A 21393-nucleotide genomic window follows, 5' to 3' on the forward strand; every position below is an offset into this window, starting at 1 on the left:
GATACAGTTTCTCCTGAAGGAGAGGGGTGAGACCCTAGAAGAACTGATCCCTCTTCTTGTCATTCGTATCCACCTGACTGCCAGCATACTAAGCCAAGTGGTTAAACTGGGTCACATACTCCATTACTGTCCTATTTCCCTGGCGTAGCTCCAGGAACTCGGTCACCTTCTAGTTGATAACACCAGCAGGGATAAAGACCTCTCGAAAGGCAGTGGAGAACTCCTGCCATGTTGCCGGATGATCCGATAGCTCCGTGGCCTAGAAAGTTTCCCACCATGCACCTACGGATCCCAAAAGCTACTGGGCCACAAAGTACACCTTCTGCTCGTCGGTCACTTCGAGCAGCTGAAACTTCTGCTCCATAGTGCGAAGCCAGTGCTCCACCTCCAAGGGCTCGTCTGACAGTGTGAACGTGGGTGGGTGAGTCTTGAGGAAGTCCTGATAAGAGGACTATCCCTCAGGACAGCGAGCACCACCCCTATTCCCACCGTTGCCCTTGGGACCTCCGTGGGCAAGGCCCACGACGGCCTGTGCCATAATCTCCATGGCACGAGCTATCTCCTGGCAAGCAGCGGCTGACTCCCGACGAGTAGCCAACAGCTCCGCCATGATCTCCGCAGGGGTCATCGGCGGAGGCGGTGGCGGCGGCGGGAAAGGATGAGGAACTAGAGGTGGAACCTCCTGACCTCCCCCGTTGCCACGCTCAAAGGCCCGAGCACTATCACCCTGGCCCTTGTTGGCCGCCCCCGAACTGGTGCTCCTGCGTCTAGACCTTAAGTTCATGTATAAGAGATAGGGACCATTCATTAGAATGCATTTCCGATCAGGATCAAGGGATTAGAGAGATAATAGCACAATTGTTAAAGCATTCATTTGGTTAGTCCTACTAATTTACTACTCACTTATACGTGAAGGGGATTTTTAGTTCAAGTAAGATGCTATTATCATGATGCATGCTTCACCATATACGTTCACTCAAGCCGGAATATAGCGGCATTCGAAAATTTTTTGGCACATCGTACACTCACTTTCCGTGTTCTAAACGATTTCTTATGCATCGTAAGTCAGTATACCTACAGAAAACTGATTAGATAAAACCAGTGCCGCTATCCTAGATAGACCATATTGCTAGGGCTTATACTTATTGACATAATATAATCACATCCTACTTTTCGCAAAAACTTTTGTTGGTCAAATTTTTAATTTTGGAAAAGAGTGATGAAACTTGTGACCATTATTGGCTTTGGTACCAACTGTGGCAGAACCGCCTGAAATAGCCTACTTACGGAGGTGCTCATCTTCCACCAGACACTAAGCACCCCAAAAGCAAGCTACATCGAGTGGTGTCCGTCGGGCACACCCCGAGGGAGAACCCAAAAGATCCACATTTTTCCCAAGGATCCAATAATGAGAACGAGTTACAACACAAGTACATTTCATACATTAGAGATTCTTAAAAACAAGTACATTATTACAATACCAAATACCAGAGTTCGGAATGATAAACAACAGAATTTTAAAAATAACATCTAGCGATAGGGGCGAGGATTCCGTCTGAGCCCACCAGAAGGATCCTCCACACAAGGTACTCTTCAAGCATCACCTGCAACAGGGGTAAATAAACTCTGAGTACACAATGTACTCGCAAGACTTACCCAGCTAGTGGGAATCCTTTCCCGACTCCAAAGGATATGATAGGCTTTATGGATTGTTGGTTTTCTTTAGCAAAAAGCAATACTAATAGTGAGTCCTTATTGATGCATTATTATTATCAGCCGTATTAAGTTTTCATCTAGTCAGTCTATATAAGCACCTACTCTATTATCAAGCAAGGGTTGAGCAATCAGTTCTGTTCCTTCTCCTTTTTGCCACTTTCAGTTCTTACTACGGTGCTAAACCGCAGACAAGCCGTACCAGATTGCCCAGCGATTCGCGAATCAATGTGCCTAGCTGGGTGCCCCGAAAACACACGCCTCGCTTGTACCCTAGGCACAAGCAGGACTAACCCACCACTCTCCTATCCTAGGTGTCCAGGTCCCTGTCCAAACTTGGACTCCAAGCCCCCACCCCTGAGTCCTAGACTCAGTGTGGCGCAAGGACCTCCACCACCTCCTCTTCCCATCAGTCGGTCCGGAAAGAGCTGGATCCACGACAAGAGAGCAGCAAGCCTTCCCTGTGCCCATACCTGTAACACCCCGGGTGTTTTAAATACTAAAACAGGACATGTCATCATATGCATTGCAAGGCATTTGGTCATATTGAAAACTTTGATATGCATTCACTAAAACAAGTTTACATTTATGTTATGAGTGTTGCCTTGTATGGTTTGAATTGAGTTCTAAGTTTGGTTTGGATTTGAATTTTCGAAAACCCTAAATTCAGCATTTAAGTTTGCCCTGGAAAACCTGTTTCAAAATCTAAGCACATTTTGGGGCTGAGCCTTAAAGCAAAAGTGTAGAGCTTGTTGAGTTGTACAAAGTTGGTTTTTGGAGTTTTTAAAGTTGTTGTATAAAATTTGAAGTAATTTGAAAAGGCGAAATTCTTTAAATGTCCCCTTTTTGAATTCAAATTTGCATTTCAAAATGTAGACTGAATTAGGGGGTGGTTATAAAAGCAAAGTTGTAGAACTTTGAATTTTGAACAACTTTTGTTTTTGGAGATTTTTGAGTTGCTACATAAAAATTGGAGTAATTTGTTAATTTTGGTGAATGGCAATTCTGTAATTATGTGGAACAGTGCCAGCGGGCAGGTGTCACCGCCGGCGACCTTCCTCAGGCTTCCAGTCGTGGCCGTGGCCATTTTCGGTGTCGCGCTGGCACGGACAAGGCTCCTGCGTGGCTTCCTTGCGCTTCTGAGCCATGCTATTTAGCCTTGGCCATCGCCGTTCGTCCCTGTTTCCTTGCTCTGCTTTTCCCGTCGCCACTACCCAACTCCGACGAGCCCGTGTCGTCGCCGTAGTGCCTTTGCATCCTCGGCAACGCTTGCCACAGCTCCGTTGGTTCCTTACGCACCCAGCCAACCAACATTTGTGGCTTGATTTCGTCAGATTTCGCCGTGCATGCTTTTCTTCCTCGCGGCCGGTCGGATCTCCATCGAGAGTGCGTCACCGTGGACAGAGCTCTCTGGTGAGCCGTTGTTCTTGCTCAGCGTAGCTCTAGCTTCGCCTTGATTCCATGATGCTTTATGACCGGTTAATTGATCATTTTGATCACCGCAGTCGCCGGTACGCCGCCATCGACGGTCGTTGCTCCGCCGTAGGTGCTGTGCACGTCGACTCGCCTCTCTATTGACCCTTCGGTTTGGCCATCGACTCCAGCGTGTTCGGGGTGAGCTCCTGGTTCTTCCCGACATGTTTGTTTCATCGTTACCGGCTTCGTTTCACCGGCGTACCATCGCTGAGCCGCCATGTCCGCCATGGCCAGCGTCGTGCTCGGTCCGGTCTATTGTTGGTCCTGCTTGTGCCTCAAATCGTTGCGTCTAGTCATGGTGAACGTGTTGATGTCTTCGCCGTCGCCGTTGGTCTCACCATCGGTGAGATATCATCGGTCAGCGCCGTCGCCGTCGTGGTCAAGGCGGGAGGTCAGGGATGACATGTGAGGTCACCCTGTCAGCGACTGTATAGTTGAAAAATGAATTTTCTCTTTTTCAGAAATGAATGAATAGTGTCTATTTTTGTTATTTTTGTGTAGATTTATTTAGAGCTCCAAAAATTATGAAAATTTTTGTGTGACTTCTCTGTGATGTATATTATTTAGGAAAAATATTAAATATTGATTTTCAGTACTTTTTGGATGTGATAAAAATTGCTCAATTAATTAATAAATGAGTTTCCATGATTTTTCTAGGCTTGGTTATTTATCCAAAAATTATGAAAGTTGTTTTTACACTTAGTTATCATATGATGAACCTTTACAAAAATTTTGAGGTCAATTGGAACAAGTTGATTTATTTCATAATTTGTAATTAAATAATTAATTCATAAAAGCAAATAGTAACCTTTAATGATTTAGGTTTTGATTGAATTTTGGATTGAGTGATGACCTTGGGTCATTAGTGGGTAATGATCTTTGGCAATTGATGTGAGTATTACGAAATAGGTTTAGTTAGTTTGACTTGTAACTATACCGCGAAGGAAAGTTGTATTCAAGTTGTTAACTTTTGCATCCATCATCGAGCATCATGTTTTATATCTCACATCATGTTAAACATGGCATTGTTACTGCGTGTAGTGAACAAAGGTGAGCACATGGTAGTTAATCAAGTTGTGGAAGAGGTTGATCCGCCTGTTGAGGTCGGATTTGATAATTGTGGAACGACTCCGGAACCGAACTTTTCCGTCAATGAAGGCAAGCCTCGGATGCATTTAAACCTACCTTGTGTTTTACAAATTGATTTCGCTTTTACTTTTCTATACTGCATTAAGTGATTAGGAGTTAAGTGAAAACCTAATTGGTGCATTACCAACCTTGTTTTTTTTCATATCTACCTTTTTACCAGTTTTAAATCCAAGAATGTCAATTTATGCTTAGCCATGCTTAGAACGATAAAAGTCGGGTGATTACCTGTCGCCTGCGAGATAAAACTAGATTTTTGGCTACACTTGGTTACTTATGTGATCATGAGATATGAGCATGTGGAGTAATAAATCTAGATCGGGCGAACTCGGTGTATGTGAGCCGCAAGACATGGAGGTCTTGTGAGCGGGTTCTTTCCACCTGTGTCGATTAAGGTCCGTCCGTTGTTGAATTGCGTGAGCTGAGACTTTGTAGTACTAACCGCATACTCCGGTAAGCCTTAACTTGGCTATTCTATTACGAGAATGGCTACTCGCGCACTAGGAGTGGAGAGATGGCGGGAATAGCATGTACCCATGTGGCAATGGGCTGGATTGGTGAAGTACTGTATTCTCGGGTGGCGTGGACCCGTTCTTGTTTTAGAGGATCCGAGGGCAGGTTGGTATATGTAGGTCGGGGACCTGCATATGTTGTGTGGTCTGGAATCCCCAGCTGGGTTTTAATTGGTTCGAATCATCGTTGCTCCTCGGTTATGGAGACTCAACTCTCTATTCATCATCGTAGTTTAATAACTGAAACTTGAGTTGGTTTGAGAAAGAGTTTGATATGAAGTTCATGATCTCATTACGGATCATGGCAGATTCATATATGGTACTTGTGAAATTTTAAATGTTGATATAAAGAATTTTGTTAAAGAGCTTTTACGCAAAAGAACTTTGATTATTGCTAAAGCCATACCTTGAATCCCTGAGCCTGCATTCCTGAGTTCTATCAGTTTCTATTTTAGTTAAGTCTTGTTGAGTACTTTTGTACTCAGGGTTCGTTGACCCTTGTTGCAGGTGAGCCTCATGAGCAGGTCTATTTTGGGCCGTGCTGCATGACTGTTGTTCGATGCGATGACGATAAGTAAATGCGTGGCCCTTGGGCAGGGCAATCTATTTGTGTGTTTGTATTATATTATAATACCACTCCACTACTACGGTTTGTAATAATTATCAAACTTAGTTTGTAAGGTTTAAAACTACTGTTTTATAAACTAAGTTATCGTAAGACTTCCGCTATGTTACTTTAATGTAGATATTTGAATAAATGTTGTAATACTGCAATAACTCTGTAATAGGATCCTGCTCAGAAATCGTGGATGATTCGGGGTTCTCCGAGGACACCCGACAGTCTTCTTAAGTTACTAGGAACATATGCATAGTCGTCAGAGGTCGTTGGACAGTGACAGGTGCATGTGGGTCCTATAATTTAGGAGGTTCTGCCACAATACCCAAGTATGCAGTTGGGACAATAATCTGTGACTTGTCTAGAGTCATATGCAACGACCGGTCCTTAATCGACACAGACAAGGAAAAAGTGTAACCGAGCTATGCCCTGTTGGTCGCAGGACACAACCCCTCACACCCACCAGTACGCAATCCATATCCCTGCCCAGTCACTGTTTTCTTTTCCAACATTTTGTCATGAGTGATCATATTTAATCACCTATTTGCGAGTAACGGCAGGTTACTCACGCTACCGATATCCTGAGCATAGCAGCTACTCGACCTATACTAGTAGGACTCATGAGTAGATATATTTATGCATGTAGTTTCCATAAACTGCCTGTAACATAAATGCATATCATATATATATTTAGTGGTCATTTAAAAATATGGGTTATGCACCGGGGCTTGCCTTGGGCAGGCGCTGGGTCAGCAGAGTCAGCACCAACAGGCTCCTGAGCGTCCTCCTGTACGAAGATCTCCATACTCCTCGATCACCTCATCGTACTCAGGCTCGCCGACGGGCACGAAATCTACCAATTCATGATCTACATGAAATGACGATGTAATGTTTAATAATATAACAACAGTAGCTCTTAAAATAGAAGTACATCGATTTAACTACTAAGCTAGTGCTATTGACCACAGTGCTCAATTACCTATTGCTACCAACGACAAGTACCCAGTAAGGCAGTCATCGTTATTCCAGCAACTATCGGTATTTTCACTTTTAATGTCGATTTACGTTATATACCAATAAACAAGAGTAATAGCTACTTATTTCAACAACACCTTCTAATGCTACAAAATTTACAGCGGGCACATAACATCCTCGGGGACCTACTGTAAAATTTCCAAAGCTAAAACTATTGCCAATTTGCCACAATAATTCCTACAATATTGATCGGTATAATGCTAAGCTTTCTAATTAGATTTTATGAGCCTATCATCATAATAACTAACTGTGAACTAACTACACTAATAGATAGATGGCATTTTTATGAACCTAACAAACTTGGTTTCACCATTTTTGGACAACTACACAATTTACTATGATTTATTGAAGTTCACTTCATCACTAAAACAAATAAACTCTTCTTATTTACTGGAAATGATGAAAGCCGAATTTGACTCCTTTGGCCCACTCGCGCTGGCTCGGCCCAGCGTGCCTTCCTGCCCGCATGCGCCCATAGGCCACCGTGCGGTCCACACGGAGGCGCGGCGCAGCCGAGCCAACGGCCTGCGACGAGGGAAAGCCCGCGCGTGACGACAAATATGCACAGACACCCCTGATTGACTCGTTATTCATAGTGAACTCTACGACACTATTTCACCAGTCTACAATTTTTCAGCAGCATCCTCCCCTTTCTCAATCTTCCTCACGGCGAAGCCCCTAGCAGCCGCACGCGCACTGGCGTGACGCCGCAGGCACCGAGCGGCCACGCCGGCGCCACCCGAACCTCCTAGGCCTAGCTAAGGGGCCGATGAGTACCTCGAAGACAATGCGCGGTGACTGGGGGTGATACGGCGAGCAGAGGCGCAGTCCTGAGCACCCTCCCTAGTGATGGCTCCCCTCCTGCGGTGGCGGGCGCGTTCCTGTGAGTGGCAACGAAAATAGAGCAAACAACAAAGCTAGCGAGCTCCAGCGACTACCCAAGGTTACCTTTGCATCGACGATAGGGCTAGAGATGGCACGAGCAGAGCTGGCCACGTGCACACTGACGCTACGACAGCGCCCGGTGATGGCACGACCGTGGCGGTGGTGGCTGGTCTATAGTAAAGCTATGGCTGCGGTGCGCGGGTGTTCAGGAGGGTACATCTAAGCTGAGGGTGCACTGAATTGCTACAAGGTGCTCGGAGTGGCTGCCTTGCCGACGGTGCGCGCCAGTCCAGCCTTATGGACCCGGCGAGTGGCGATTCCAAATTGGCGCACAGGGCGGAGCTACAAGCGACGATGTGGGGTCGGTACGACTGCAGGCTACCTAGCAGAGTTGAAAACATGCTCAATTAGCAATGAAACATTGCTGCCATGGCGAATTTGAAAGAGTCGACTTGGCGGCCATGGAGACAGCGGGACAGGGGAGGGGGCCCTGTCATGGCTTGGCTCGGTCCGTCTGCGGCGTCAATGCATGAGCCAACACCACTACTACGAAATAGCAGGACAGGCAGGACGTGGCCCAGATAGTTGTCTGCACGGCCACTACGGCAAGGCGACGAGCGTGGTATGGCGCCACCACGGCGGGCAGCGCCAGACAAATGCCGCAGTGCGATGCGACGCGGAGGCGATGGCGGAATAGGCGGACGTCCTTCGCGCGAGTAGCTAAGGGAAGTCAGCGGATCAGTGCCATGCGTGGCCGCTGGAGACGTGAACGCGGGACCTAGTGCGCCTACGGCCAAAGCGGGGTAGGACAAGGCTCGGCGGAGCTTGGTCGGCGGCCTGGGCGCAGCGCCTCAGCCGGCGAGGTGACCCGCGTGCCATCGAGTGCAGTAGGCGGCCAAGGCAGCAGCGCAGGGCCCGCTCGCATCGCAACATGGCGGCATGAGCAGCAATGGAGGCCTTGGCCGGCAGCAGAACAACAGCGGTGGCCGTGGCCGGCAGCGGAGGTAGACGAGCAGCGACAGTGACAACGGCCAGCGCGATGGCAGGCGGTCATGACCCGTAGTGCATGGCCGGCGAGTGCGCACACGCGTAGGTGCGGCAACGGGACGCAATAGGGGCGAGGCTCGCGTGGCAGTGGGCGCTAGCAAGCCAGCAGTGGTGGTGACCGCGCCTAGGGCAATGCCTAGTGCCGTGCACGCTTTTTAAAGCATCCAGAAAACTCGTACTCAAAGCTCCGAATGCCAAACTAATTGCTCGATGCGCAAGAGGGTACATCAAGCTATCCATCGAAGTCGAGACATTGCGCTACCTCCTAAGCCAATCGCTCCACACCGCTTGCGAAAAGTGGCTTCGTCGATCACTTCCGAAACTTAGCGAACGACGTCAAATCGAACAATTCGGTATCAAAATCCAATTCCGACCCACGGGATGTACTAACTAGCCACCCACGTCCTTGACCTCATATATGTCATCGCCGTTTGCAACAACGTTCCATCGCATTTTCATTTGACAAAAATTCGGTTAAGTGACACAAAACGTAACATTGATTCCTGTTTCATATAAATGTTTCAAGGACCGAACATTGCTTTCTCATTCATGATATACACATATGCACAAAAACCCAGATGCTTATGAAATGTTTAGCAAAATAGTGCAATGTAACACCAAGGGTGTTACACCCACTCCTCGTCGCATCGGGCCATGGCGTCCGCCTTCTTGGGACTCGTCTTCATCGGTTTTGCAGCTCCTCTCTTTGGCGCCATCTCTTAGATCTGGTTAGGTTTTGGCGGCGGAGGCAAAGGTGGTTGCGGAAGCGGTGGCACGAGAGATGAGGAGGAAGATGAAGTGGCAAAGGTGGGAACAAGGTTTGCGGTGGCACTATTATATAAGATTTTCCCCACCGTTCCGCATTCAAGGGTTTTTTGGGAACCGTTCCCGCGATCTGCACCGCTCTGATTTCTCCGATGCGGCAAATGGGCCGTTACTTAGGCTTCTACGCAACTGCAGCCCATGGCGCTCATTTATCCTGAGCCTTCAGTTGCTTCTCGCTGAAATTTTGCCGACTTTTCCGCCATTTATTGAGGCTAAGTAACTGACACTGAACAGCCGTTACTTCGGTTTTTTCTCCAAGATTCGATTTCTCCAATAACTCCGCCTGTAGCTTGGGGACTGGTGGTCTGCTCTGTTGGTCTTTGATTGTTTTCTGTTTCTGACCCTGGCACCACGTGACTATGTCACCTACTGTCAGGCTCGGGGACTAAGTGGGCACACTTCACCTCGCGGTGAATGTGTTTTGTTTTCTTTTTAGGCCATGCCCGGGGACTGGCTGCCTGCTCGGCTGGTTTTCTACTATTCTTCAAGTTTCTGACCCTAGCACCACATGATTACATCATCTGCTATCAGGCTCGGGGACTAAGTGGGCACACTTCACCTCGCGGTGAATGTGCAGGATTTTTTCTCGAAGAGTACATGCCTACAGGGGAGGTTTGATTCCTATAACTTTGTTCGGACTCTATGTGGGCACACTTGGTCCATTGCGAAGAAATTTTTGTTTCTAAACTTGAGCTCCTTACACCCTTATGGCAAGCCATACTTGGGTCACTCTGGTCGGCAATGGTTCACGGTGCTCGGCGATAGGTTATGCTGCTCGACAACGGTTCACACTGCTAGGTGACGGTTCACGTAGCTCGACAGTTCAGCATGGGGGTTGGACCATGAGCTTGACTGCTTGGCATTATTCGCACCTGCTCAGACAAGCTCAAGACGGCGTTGCACAACGGGTACAAGGCGCTCGGGGACTAGCTGTGGGGTGTACGACCCCGGATACCCACGGTAGACCACATGGGTTGTGCCCCTAGGGGTGGCCCAGCCCCTAGGGGTGGCCCAGCCCACAAGAAGAAGCCTTACGAGGCACGACTCTGCTCGGCGCCTTCCGCAAGACATCAGGAAGATATCCTGAAGATACTACGAGATCTGTTAGGATATCTATGATCCCAAGATTCTTGTAATCAGTTATTACTTTCCGGTTATCTCTCAGACCTAACCGACTTGTAACCTTGCCTCCTGGACTATATAAGGCGAGCAGGGACCCCCTCTAAAATGGCGGCATATCATACGATAGATAATACAAACCAACAGACCACAGGAGTAGGGTATTACGTCATACTGACGGCCTAAACCTGTCTAACTCGTGTGTCTCTGTTGCCTTCTTGTTCTTGATCTCGCGCTCCTCTGCCGATCAATCTACCTTCGTGGGATACCTCTCGGAGAACTACCGACGATATTCTGTCGACAGTAATTCTACCACATCCTACACCGAGGTGAGACCACATACCGTCGCGCAGGCAAACAAACAAGATCCCTATCTAATCTGGCTCTGCTGGGAAAAACAACCAGACATAGCAAACTACACCTGCTGGACCGGCCACTACCTACCGTGGCCGACCTCATACGGACTAGGTAAAACCATCTAGGCAAACAAACAGACCCTTAGTACTTTGTTTCGGAACAGAGCACACAGGTTGTGCAAATATGCCTTATCGTATGGGTGTAGAGGGTTCAGACACTGGGCAATGGTGTTGGTGCCTACTGTTGGGGCTAGACGGATGCGATTGGTGCACGATGCGCTTAAAACACTTATTGGACATCCTCCCTCGCACCTGTCCGTGTCGTCCAGGTCTCAGGCGACATGGACGGAGCTTTCTCCCCGCGCCGCCGCTCTCTCCCCCGGTCCCCCTCTCCCTCGTCGCCGCCAGATGCTCGCGTGTGCGGAAGGAAGGCGGCGGCAGGGCCTTCTTCTCCAGCTTAGGGTGCAGCAGCGGTTCGGGGCATCGCCGAGGTGGCCGGTGGTGACTTCCCTGTCCCGGCGGCTAGATCTGGTGGTCCTAGGGATGGAGGCGGCTGGATTTGGCGGTGCTTTGGTGTCTGCCCTTCCCCAGCCACAACGGCAGCCTGGGCGCCGCCAGATGGTAGTAGCGGCGTCCTAGGGCGGGGTCCCTTCCCCAACGGCTGGATCCGGTAGTCTCGGGGCCGGATCCGTGCGTTATCGGGCCTCGGGACGACGGTCGCTGGGGGCGCGGCGAGATGGCCTGCGGCGGCTACGCCATGCTGGCGCAAGGGGCGACGGCGTGCGGCACCGGCGATGGTGACGGAGTTCGTCGCGCGACCGCTGGCTGGGAGTTCGTCTCGCGTCCGCTCGCTCATCGACCACAGGGAACCCTGCGCGCAGGGGATTCGGATAAGAGAGAGAAGAAGGCAGGGATTGATTGGATACATACTTTGCCAGGCCCCTAAAAAATACTGCATTGGGAAGAATGGTTTGTATAATGTCTTGTGGTACAGAGACAAGCATGTAGTTTCTGCATTTGGGACTGCCCTTAGGGATGTTCGGTTTAAGAAATCATCGTATCCCTTATGAGGAAAGATCATAATGGCCATGAAGTTTCGTAGTTTTATTTTAAAAATAAGTTTGTTTGTAAAAATTTATTTCATCAAGCTTCAGGCAGGCCGGCATTGCGAATTTCATCAGATGGCATTGCCGCATTGGGCAGCAAAATCAGCTTCAAGGCTTCAAATTAAACTCTGCATTTTTCTTCAAGCACGCTTATATTTCTCAATCTTCTTCTTTCTGGTTCTGATGCCTTATGGTCACGTTGGCAATTTGCTTTTCTGCACATAAGTGCCATGCTATTCAATGGAATATCATGACCCTATCTCTTATTGTTTCAAGACTCCACTTTCTAATTATTATTAGACTAGTTGATGCTGCTAAAAGTTCAAAAGAACTGTTAAAAACTACTCTCTCTCCATCATAAAAAGATGCACTTATATATCTAGTCCAAGTTAAACTATTTTAAGTTTGATTATGTTTATACAAAACCAGTAGCAACAACTATAATTCTAAATAATTATACATGAAAAATATATTCCAGGGCGAAACAAATACTACTCATTTCATGACGAATCTTGCAATATTTATTAGTATTTTTTTATAAGAATTTGATTAATACGAAGATTATTTGAACTTTGAAGTGTACTATTTTCTGGACGGAGATAGTACTTTAAACTTTAAGAATGTGTGTAGTGTAGCCTTGCGCCAAGATCTGACTTCCTGCCAATGTTTACATAACGACAGTTTTGGGTAAACCGCATTTGAAAACATGAATGGTGATGCATGTGGGAGAGATGATAACGTAGGAGGGCCAAATTAACTCATTTGTTTCAGTGTTCATGCAGTGGGTCATGGTCATGGAGCAGTGGTTCAAACTGAAATGCATGTACTGGGGCTCCATCAACTATGCACGCGCATAATAAAATTTAAGAACGTTTGTCTCTAAAAACCATGAGAGAAATTACCTGCAGGCTGCAGCTGGGTTGATCTACATACTCCCTTGTGAATGAAGCAGCAATGCACGGCCTTAAACTACTTGGAAGCTAGTAGCTGAGAAAAATATATGACTGAACACAGATACAGCAAAGATGAGTTGATGAAGGGAACAAGGTTCGTAATGGAAAAACCTAAGTTTACGTAGCGCTGGTACCTGCTAATCTCTTCTCCGAGGCTGTGTTATTTGTGCATAGCCCTCTCGATCCTTGGTTTTCCTGGACGAGTACACTCTGAATTTGGCATCGGATGTTTTTACTTTTTATTTACTGCACTGCAGGTGACGCGTTGATCCTTCGTCAAGCTAGACTCCCATTGCTAGACCTGTTTATGAGCCGTAGCTGCAGCTGCACAGGCACACACTTGCTCCTTGGATTCTTCACGGACGGCCGGACCCAACACCCAAGAAGGTCCTTGGCCTGATTTAGACTGAGGTTAGTATTTGACACCGTAGCATTTTCGTTTGTATTTGATAATTATTGTCTAATTATGGTCTAACTAGGCTTAAAAGGATTCGTCTCGTAATTTACAATCAAACTATGTAATTAGTTATTTTTTTATCTATATTTAATACTTCATGCATGTGTCAAAGATTTAATATGATGGAGAGAGAATGAAAAAACCTGTAATCTCAACCAGGCCTTGGATTCGTGCGTTTACGTGAGCGCGCCCATACTCCAACTATTTGCTGCTTTGCTTCTGGTGGAGTCTTGTCTGGCCTTTTTTTTGCCTGCTCCGTCTAGTCATCTCAGGAGGACAGCATGCAGGCTTTTTGTTGTGATTAAAGGCTACGGAGTAGGAGTATTTGTTTACCTGCGCGCTCTAATCACGGTCACGGAACAGAACGGGACGGCGGGATTGCAGACGGTCGCGTCCGGGACGCGGCTTCACAGTAGGACGGCGACACGGTGTCAGGACCTCCAGGCGTGCTCGGCTCAAGGCAAAGGCGGCAAAGAGTAGCACTGACGGAAATCCGACAACAGGAGAGAAGACCGCGGTGATGTCGCTGACTGTGGGGTGATTCTTTTTTTTTTTTTGAAAGAGTACTGTGGGGTGATTCTGTCAGGGCAGCGTTAAGGCGGTTGATTAGCGCTGGGTTTATGCGGTATTGTGTTGGCGTGGATCCAACTAGTCAGTGTGGTTTGCGCCATCTAAAAGGGCGTTGTAAAGGAGCCGATTCGGTTATGCAATAACAGACTCTGAACCCTCCTAGAACTGCTATTACCCGTCTTGCTATGTTCCTCTGCTTCCAATCCCGTGCTATTCTTCTACTCCCAATCCCGTGCTGTTCTTCCTACCTCGACTCTTACTCCGATGAATTCCCTAGCGGGATTGCGCACGACGAGGCGCCATTCCTGCGCGGCTGCGCCCGTCGTCTGCGTCGGGATCCATGAACTTCAGCAAAATGTGTCACTCACCTCGCCGGCCTCTCTCAACCTCACAAACACCCAGCGCTCCCTCCGTTCTACAAAAGATATAATTCTACCACAACCTACCCCGAGGTGAGACCACGTACCGTCGTGCAGGCAAACAAACAAGATCCCTATCTAATCTGGCCCTGCTGGGAAAAACAACCAAACACAGCAAACTGCACCTGGACCAACCTCTATCTACCGTGGCCGACCTCATACGGACTAGGTAAAACCAAGCAAACTGCACCTGGACCAACCTCTATCTACCGTGGCCGACCTCATACGGACTAGGTAAAACCATCCAGGCAAACAAAGAGACCCTTAGTACTTTGTTTCGGAACAGAGCTCACAGGTTGTGCAAATATGCCTTATTGTATGGGTGTAGAGGGTTTAGACACTGGGCGATGGTGTTGGTGCCTACTGTTGGGCCCAGAAGGATGCGATTGGTGCACGATGCGCTTAAAACACTTATTGGACATCCTTCCTCGCACCCGTCCGCATCGTCCAGGTCTCAGGCGACACGGACGGAGCTTTCTCCCCGCGCCGGCGCTCCCTCCCCTGGTCCCCCTCTCCCTCGTCGCCGCCAGATGCTCGCGCGTGCGCAAGGAAGGCGGCGGCGGGCCTTCTTCTCTAGCTCAGGGTGCAGCAGCGGTTCGGGGCGTCGTCGTGGTGGCCGGTGGCGACTTCCCTGTCCCGGCGGCTAGATCTGGCGGTCCTAGGGATGGAGGCGCCCGGATCTGGCGGTGCTTTGGCGTCTGCCCTTCCCCAGCCACGGCGGCGGCCTGGGCGCCGCCGGATGGTAGTAGCGGCGTCCTAAGGCGGGGTCCCTTCCCCAACGGCCGGATCCGGTAGTCTCGGTGCCGGATCTGCGCGTTACCGAGCCTCGAGACGACGGTCGCTGGGGGCGCGACGAGTTGGCCTGCGGCGGCTTCGTCATGCTAGCGCAAGGGGCGGCGGCGTGCGGCGCCGGCGATGGTGACGGAGTTTATTGCGCGACCGCTGGCTGGGAGTTCGTCTCGCAGCCGCTCGCTCGTCGACCACAGGAACCCTGCGCGCAGCGGATTCGGATAAGAGAGAGAAGAAGGCAGGGATTGATTGGATAGATACTTTGCCAGGCCCCTAAAAAATACTGCATTGGGATGAATGGTTTGTATAATGTCTTGTGGTATAGAAACAAGCAGGTAGTTTTTGCATTTGGGACTGCCCTTAGGGATGTTCGGTTTAAGAAATCGTCGTATCCCTTATGAGGAAAGATCATAATGGCCATGAAGTTTCGTAGTTTTTTTTTTAAGTTTGTTTGTAAAAATTTATTTCCCTCTTCAACAGATCAACCTTCAGGTAGGCCGGCATTGCGAATTTCATCAGATGGCATTGCCGCATTGTGCAGCAAAATCAGCTTCAAGGCTTCAAATTAAACTCTGCATTTTTCTTCAAGCGCGCTTATATTTCTCAATCTTCTTCTTTCTGGTTCTGATGCCTTATGGTCACGTTGGCAATTTGCTTTTCTGCACATAAGTGCCATGCTATTCAATGTAATATCATAACCCTATCTCTTATTGTTTCAAGACTCCACTTTCTAATTATTATTAGACTAGTTGATGCTGCTAAAAGTTCAAAAGAACTGTTAAAAACTACTCTCTCTCCATCATAAAAAGACACGCTTATATATCTAGTCCAAGTTAAACTATTTTAAGTTTGATTATGTTTATACAAAACCAGTTGCAACAACTATAATTCTAAATAATTATACATTAAAAATATATTCCTTGGCAAAACTAATACTACTCATTTCATGACAAATCTAGCCATATTTATTAGTATTTTTTTTTATAAGAATTTGATTAATACGAAGATTATTTGAACTTTGAAGTGTACTATTTTCAGGACGGAGATTGTACTTTAAACTTTAAGAATGTGTGTAGTGTAGCCTTGCGCCAAGATCTGACTTCCTGCCAATGTTTACATAACGACAGTTTTGGGTAAACCGCATTTGAAAACATGAATGGTGATGCATGTGGGAGAGATGATAACGCGGAGGGCCAAATTAAGGCCTGGTTTGGAACCAAGGAAAACCAAAGAAAAAGTAGAGGAATTGAATCCAGAGGAAAGGTTTAGAGAATTGCCGTTTGGAATGGAGGAACGAGTCCCTGTGTTCTAAAGGAAAGGAAAGCGCTCCTTCACAAAACAGAGGAAATAAAACATCCACCGTGAGCTTTGGTTTTCGTGTATGCCCGAGGCATAGACAGAGAAGAAGCAATTACTTCCTGTGTTTTTTCTGTGTTATGGATTTCTGCGTTCCAAACACCAATTCTAGTTATTTTCCGCGTTTTACCTTTCCTCTGTTTTAGCACTATACACTCACCCTATTTCTGCATTTTTTCCTATTTCCGTGTTTTTCATTCGTGCGTTCCAAATAGGCCCTAACTCATTTGTTTCAGTGTTCATGCCGTGGGTCATAATCATGGAGCAGTGGTTCAAACTGAAATGCATGTATTGGGGCTCCATCAACTATGCACGCGCATAATAAAATTTAAGAACGTTTGTCTCTAAAAACCATGAGAGGAATTACCTGCAGGCTGCAGCTGGGTTGATCTACATACTCCCTTGTGAATGAAGCAGCAATGCACGGCCTTAAACAACTTGGAAGCTAGTAGCTGAGAAAAATATGTGACTGAACACAGATACAACAAAGATGAGTTGACGAAGGGAACAAGGTTCGTAATGGAAAAACCTAAGTTTACGTAGCGCTGGTACCTGCTAATCTCTTCTCCGAGGCTGTGTTATCTGTGCATAGCCCTCTCGATCCTTGGTTTTCCTGGACGAGTACACTCTGAATTTGGCATCGGATGTTTTTACTTTTTATTTACTGCACTGCAGGTGACGCGTTGATCCTTCGTCAAGCTGATATTAAAGCCGGCGGATAGCTGAAGGTGGGAGAAAAATACTGTAGTCGATAAGTTCAAACGAACGTGCCTCTGGACTCCGATTGCTACCTGGGCCTTGTTTAGATCACCTCCAAATTCTAAGTTTTTTCACTCTCTCTGTCACATCAATTTTTAGCCGCTTGCATGGAGCATTAAATGTAGGTAAAAAAAATAACTAATTGCACAGTTTAGTTCGAAATCACGAGATGAATCTTTTGAGCTTAGTTGGTCCACGATTGGACAATATTTACCAAATAAGACGAAAGTGCTACTATTCATCGGGTTGAAATTTTTTGCAATCTAAACATGGCCCTGTTTATGAGCCGTACCTGCAGCTGCACAGGCACACACTTGGGCCATGTTTAGTTTTCCTGAATTTGATACTATGCAAAAAGAAGATTCCCCGTCACATCAAACTTGCGGTACATGTATGGAGTACTAAATGTTGACGAAATTAAAAACTAATTGCACAGTTTGGTTGTACTTTGCGAGACGAACGTTTTAAGCCTAATTAGTCAACGATTGGACAATTATTACCAATTTAAAACAAAACGGTACTGTAGCTTTCAGCAAAACAAATCAACAATAGAGCAGCAAAACAGAAATATATCCAGGTCAAGCTAGTTGAAATAGATCAGATGCCTCATTGGTTCATTCCAGCAAACTATAAATTAAATGTGTGCTTAAAAGTAGCACACACACTAGCACGGAGGAAGAAAAGAACGAAGAACACTGGCACCAGAAACAACTTAGCACAAGATAATTTCAACCGCCAGATGTCACGGTGAGGTTAAGGCCTCACTTCCCAAAACGAAAATCACATGCTACACAGACTAGTTTTTGGTTCATCTGTGGACCTCTCACACAATGAAAGTCATCATCTTTGCTAGACCAATACACAATCTTGCACATATATGAGCAGAGAAAGTCATCTTTGCTTACCCAAGGCTGCGTTTGAGGTGCTGATTTTGCACTTTCTGAGCAGCTGCAGCTATGCTCGTCGGAGACAGGGGAGGCCGACCACCCTTCTTGCCCGCTGCCTTCTTGGCCGCAGCCTTCTTGGCCGCCGGACCAACAGGGACGCCCTTTGGCTTCGGCTTAGCAGCAGCGACCGGTGCAGTGGCTTGTGCAGGAGGTGGCAGGACGAGCAGGGCAGGCGTCGAGGTAGGCGGTGCACATGCGCCGTTCTTCGTCGCCTCCTTCGGATCCGGCGATCGTAGGACGGCGTCCCTTCGGGGACGGCAGCGGGGTCAGAACTCAGAAGGGCAGAAGGCAAACGGGATCAAGAAGAACAACTGCAACTGCAACAATGGATTTCGAGGTTAGGGTTGAGGAAGAGCATCACCGGCTATCATCTTGTCCTATTCCGGAGTTCTCCACCATGGCTACCGGAGATGGCGACGGCGACGGCGCTGTGCTCGTTGGGGGCACTGGTGGGGACTGGGCAGTGGAGACCGGAGACGGCGTGGTGGGGATTGGGGGAGAGAACGGTAGAGGAGAGAGGAGCGGTAGAGGGCAGAGCCACGGAAGTGGAGCCGCGGAGGGGCGGCGAGCGGACGGCGCGCGTGGGGTCGCTGCAAGCCCGCACGCCGCGATTCAGCCGCTGGTCGTCTGACGGCTGGTGGAGTGGAGTGAGGATGAGGATTAGGGTTTGAGGGAGTTCTGGAATATATATACTCATATGCTTATATGGGCTGAATATGAGCTATATGCTTATATGGGCTAAAATTGCAGATGTTGGATATTATTTATGCGGATTTTTTTGCCCGTGGGTATGCGGGTATGGGTAGTATACACCCACACCCGTACCCGCATACCCGATGGGTACAAGAATTCGTCCAATAACGTACACGCGGGTACAAAATGTCTTCTATACCCTGCCTCCTTATCGGGTAAAACCCGTCGGGTACTTGGGTTTCGGGTACCCGTTGCCATTTTGACCCATCCCCCATCAGCAAGGCTACCCACCCGAGTACGAGTACCCGACCCATATCTCGCCGTAGATGAGATCCATCGTGCACGTCTGCCGTCTGCGTCATGAACGTGGCCGCAGCCTTCGCCCCATTCGTTTAGACTTATAAGTCGTATTTTTTTGTCAACAAATAGTATTTCTCTCTCACATTAAATCAGTAAACAGTACTTTCAGCCATGATTTATCAGCCTAAATAAGCTCGAATGAACATGACGCTGGTTGGCATCCTGCGCCACGCAAGTCGTACAACAGCATCCAGTTATTAAAATTAAAAAACTCTGATTGATCCCAAACCTAAAATTGGTTTTTTAGACTGAGGGAGTAAACTACTAGTACACGTGCTGATTGAAATTGTTGTTCCATCTTATTATCCTTTACAACTGTATACTCACGGTATACGGAGCATCTCTTTTATCGCTTGTCGCTCACCTCCCGGCCTCTGTCAACCTCACAGACACCCCGCGCTCCCTCCGCTCTACAAAAGATATAACTTTAAAATAATACTAATACTAATACTATACTATACTAGTAGATTAAAACATCTTAATAAAATTAAATATATATATATACAACATTAATCGAAAAATAGATATTATTATGCTCATCATGACATATATTCTAATAGCGTGCCTATTTGAAGTTATATATTGGTATTATTTCTTATAAATTTAACTAAGTTTAAGATAGTTTGATTATGACAATTCAACGTGCACCAAGATATTATAAGTACTCCCCCTGTCCTCTCAATAGGTCAATTTGTACTGTTGTTTTAAGTTAAATTAAATCCTTTTACGTTTAATTAAATTTATAGAAAAATTAAATAATCATAGTATTAAATATGTATATTGTGAAATATATTTTATGACATATCGAGAAATATTTATTTGGTGTTATAAATTATCACACTTTTTTCTATAAATTTAATTAAATTTAAAAGTTTAACTTAAAATAACTTTAAAAACTAATTTATTGAAAGAGTGTCGCTGTTGTATGGACGGACCCATGTCCCAATAAGCTCCTTGGATTCCAAAGTTCGTGTGGTTCCCTCTGCTTGTGTAGTCTTGTCCAGCCTTTTCTCCATGCTGTGTCTTGTCTCTCGGACGGTGAGAGCGTCCAAAGCCTATCCTAGGCCTGATTCCAGGAGGACTATACATGCAGGTTTTGTTTTGTTTTTTCTTCGAACTCTGCTACACTTTAAATATGTCTAACTATACAAATATATCCTATAATTAATCTAATAATTTTATTTGACATTATAAATATTGGTATTGGTATTTTATTGTATAACTTTGGTCAGTCTTGAATGTTTTTATTCCTTGATTACGTTTGTTTAAGATGGATGGAGTGATTCTAGCTTCTAATAAGACCACATTAAGAGAGAATAAATGGCATACTCCCTCCATTCTAAAATACTTGACCTTATAAGATTTAAATTTTGTCTCAAAATACTTAATCTTCTCATTTCTCAATGCATCGTTCTCTTCTCTTAATATATTTTTTTCTTTTTTCAACACATCTTTATCTTTATTTTTGTCTATCTCTCTTCTTCTTATTTTCTATGCATCATATCTTTTTCACTTTTCAAAATTCTTGTGTCAAACCTCAAATGTCAAATAATTTAAGATGTATTGGGGCTCCATTAACTATGCACGCGCATAATAAAATTTAAGAACGTTTGTCTCTAAAAACCATGAGAGGAACTACCTGCAGGCTGCAGCTGGGTTGATCTACATACTCCCTTGTGAATGAAGCAGCAATGCACGGCCTTAAACAACTTGGAAGCTAGTAGCTGAGAAAAATATATGACTGAACACAGATACAGCAAAGATGAGTTGATGAAGGGAACAAGGTTCGTAATGGAAAAACCTAAGTTTACGTAGCGCTGGTACCTGCTAATCTCTTCTCCGAGGCTGTGTTATTTGTGCATAGCCCTCTCGATCCTTGGTTTTCCTGGACGAGTACACTCTGAATTTGGCATCGGATGTTTTTACTTTTTATTTACTGCACTGTAGGTGACGCGTTGATCCTTCGTCAAGCTGATATTAAAGCCGGTGGATAGCCGGCTGAAGTTGCGAGAAAAATACTGTAGGCCTTGTTTAGGATGGTAAGTTTTTTCACTCTCTCTTCATCACATCAAATATTTGGACATATACATGGAGTATTAAATATAGATAAAAAAATAACTAATTATATAGTTTGATTGTAAATTACGAGACGAATCTTTTAAGTCCTAGTTAGACCTATAATTAAACTAATAATTATCAAATACAAACTGAAAGTGCTACTAGTATCCGATACTCATTCATAATCTCAATCTAA

The 21393-nt window shown here is 46.3% G+C and overlaps 1 long non-coding RNA gene across 2 annotated transcripts; it reads right to left on the reverse strand.

Moving 5' to 3' along the window:
- Positions 1 to 1504: 1504 nt before the first annotated feature.
- LOC136487510 (uncharacterized) lies at positions 1505 to 17041 on the reverse strand. Of its 2 annotated transcripts, none has more exons than XR_010767291.1 (5): positions 16933 to 17041; positions 16748 to 16849; positions 12924 to 13185; positions 12739 to 12840; positions 1505 to 1604 (listed from the first exon to the last, which is right to left on the reverse strand). It is a non-coding gene; the product is annotated as an uncharacterized lncRNA (long non-coding RNA). The 2 variants fall into 2 exon arrangements; XR_010767286.1 differs by lacking the exon at positions 1505 to 1604 and adding an exon at positions 6130 to 6331.
- Between the last annotated feature and the right edge of the window lie 4352 nt (positions 17042 to 21393).

This window comes from Miscanthus floridulus, chromosome 1 (genome assembly GCF_019320115.1).
Source record: "Miscanthus floridulus cultivar M001 chromosome 1, ASM1932011v1, whole genome shotgun sequence".
NCBI classification, from domain to species: Eukaryota; Viridiplantae; Streptophyta; class Magnoliopsida; order Poales; family Poaceae; genus Miscanthus; species Miscanthus floridulus.